We start from the raw sequence: 2347 nt of genomic DNA, 5'->3' as shown, positions 1-2347 counted from the left end.
GGACTGTAGGTTTGTTCTTAAGTTGAATCTGTATGTAAGTCGGAACTGGTATCCAGATTCAGCCGCTGAATCTGGACACCAGTTCTGACTTACATAGAGATTCAACTTAAGAACCCCAGGCGTCCCCAAGTCACTGCTGCTGAAACTTAGCAGCAGCTGATTCCAGGAAGCCTGGAGCAGAGCAACTCTGCCTCGGGCTTCCTGTAGTGAGCTGCTGGTCAATTTCAGCAGCGGCTAACTTGGGGACGCCTGGGGTAGAGCAGCTCGGGTGCTGCTGGGTTGGTCCAGTAGCGCGGCCGCTCCTCGGCGCTACTGGACCAACCCAGCAGCACCCCAGCTGCTCTGCCCCAGGCGTCCTGATTCAGCCACTGCTGAAACTGATCAGCAGTGGCTGAATCAGGACTCCTGGGGCTGAGCAGCTGGGGTGCTGCTGGGTTGGTCCAGTAGCACCAAGGAGCGGTGCTGCGGGACCAACCGGCAGCGCCCCACCTGCTCTACCACAGGCCCCGGGCTTTGCTCCACATCTCCCTGGTCTGCTGGGGGGGGGGCACTAGCTGCACCCCCCCCCCAGCAGACCAGGGAGACGCGGAGCAAAGCGGCGGAGGACCCGGGCCAGACCGCGGCGCTTCCAGATCAGCGCCGCGGTCCGGCCCGGGTCCTCCGCGGCTTTGCTCAGCGTCTCCCTGGTCTGCAGACCAGGGAGACGCTGAGCAAAGCGGCGCAGGACCCGGCCCGACCTCCGGTGCTTCCAGCTGATCTGGAAGCGGCCGCGGGTCCGGCCCCGGGTCCTGCGCCGCTTTGCTCCCCGTCTCCCTGGTCTGCTGGCTCCCGCAGCAGACCAGGGAGTCGGGGAGCAGCTTTTCTCGCCCCGGAGGAGGCGGGCGGCGGGACCAGGCATCCCGCCGCTCGAGTCCTCCAGGGCGAGAAAATCCCCGTTCGTAACTGCGGATCCAACATAAGTCGGATCCGCGTAACTCGGGGACTACCTGTAAGCCTAAGTGGAAAACTATATGGTGATGTGGAAAATAAAATATTCCCTCTCCCAATTGAAATGAACAACTGATCAAAACAAATACTGAAAATTCAGTCAACAGAGGCTGTGAAGAGAGATTAAAATGAACTGGGAAAGGTCTGGGTCATGATGCCTGGCACCCTTTGATTTATAAAAGATAAGGGTTTGCAAATTTTGTAGACACAGGAAACGGAACCTGTTTTTTAAATACTTTGCAGAAGCTTCAGCGTCCAACTATTTCAAACTCAAAATCAAAAATAGGAAAACATGGAAAACAAGGTCTGTAAAAACAATGAGTGTACTGTGGCACTTTATGGTACATCTGTGCTACAGAGGAAGATCGAAGCTGCCGCTTTTGATCTTCCAGGGTTCGAATTAGCAGTTTACTTAAGACAGCTAATTCAAAGTGAGAGGGGCACTCCAGTTGATGCTGATAACCCTGCTTTCACAAGAGTAAGGGACGTTGAAGGAAGAGTGTGTTTCCTTCAACTTCCTGCAGTGTAGACAGCACCAAAAGCCCAGTTAAGCTACTTCAACTTCAGCTATGCAATTAACGTAGCTGAAGTTGAATATCTTAACTCAACTTTGTCCCGTAGTGTAGACATACCCTTAGAGACTAACAAATATATCTATATATATAATAACGTGAGCTTTTGTGGGCAAAATCCACTTCTTCTTAAGTTCATCTGAGGAAGTGGGTTTTTAGGGGGGAAGTAAAATTACCTCAGGTCAACATACATGTGCTGAGAGGAATGAGCTGCAAGATTTACAACAGAACTTTTTATAGACATAACCAGATAAAATGTGTGGCTGCTATAATAACTGCCACATCATGTAGCATTCTTTGTGGTCCACACAACAGCTCCTTCATGGGTAAAACAGGTATCTATATTCCATGGACGCTTCTCACATACACTATTTAATTTGTTATGAAGAGTAAAATATACCTAGTATGTAATAAAAAAACCCTTTACCCTGCAAATCTCATTTAAAAATCAATGAAACTTGGAGATGGGGAAAATGAGAGATGTGAGAACAGCTGTCATATATGCACCATGACAATTCTGTTTCAAGATATTTTTTTTCCTGGGTGGTAATATCATGACTTTTATAAATCTTTTATTTGAAAAAAATTGAATGAATCCTAGTTTTTAGTCTATAGAAAATTAAGAAAAAAATACTTCATATAACATATACTACTTGCTAGCTCAACAAGTGGATTTTGTTATCCACTTACTGATAGTCAAACCTTCTGATATACTAATGGGTTTTGTTGGTGTGAACTCATATTAGCATTGTAGAGCCTACACTGCTAAAAGGAGAGATTTAACTCCC

Source organism: Pelodiscus sinensis, chromosome 10 (assembly GCF_052426305.1).
Source record: "Pelodiscus sinensis isolate ZL-2025 chromosome 10, ASM5242630v1, whole genome shotgun sequence".
Taxonomy (NCBI): domain Eukaryota; kingdom Metazoa; phylum Chordata; order Testudines; family Trionychidae; genus Pelodiscus; species Pelodiscus sinensis.
This window is presented reverse-complemented; position numbering follows the sequence as displayed.